The sequence below is a fragment of the Tarenaya hassleriana genome, unplaced genomic scaffold (assembly GCF_000463585.1).
Source record: "Tarenaya hassleriana unplaced genomic scaffold, ASM46358v1 Cleome22, whole genome shotgun sequence".
In the NCBI taxonomy this organism is placed as follows: domain Eukaryota; kingdom Viridiplantae; phylum Streptophyta; class Magnoliopsida; order Brassicales; family Cleomaceae; genus Tarenaya; species Tarenaya hassleriana.
In genome coordinates, this window is record NW_010965541.1 from 2,080,691 (window position 1) to 2,081,028 (window position 338).

Below are 338 nucleotides of genomic sequence, written 5' to 3' on the forward strand. Positions count from 1 at the left end.
AACAAAGTGTTTGTTGCTCGGAATGGATCTTTCTTGGAGAGAGAGTTCGTCTCCAAGAGAGTCAGTGGGAGTAGAATAGATCTCGAAGAAGTTCGAGAACCACAAATAGTCGAAGAACCGAGTGAACAGGTCGAAACAGTTCAACCTGTATCACAAGTTGTTGAGACAGCACCTCCTAGTGAACCTCGGAGATCTGGTAGAATTCGCCAAGAGCCTACAAGATATGGTTTTCTTGTGACTGGAAACGACGAACTCATGTTGTTAGAACATGACGAGCCTACGTCGTATTCAGAGGCTGTGGCGAGTTCCGATTCCGAGAAATGGCACCAGGCCATGGA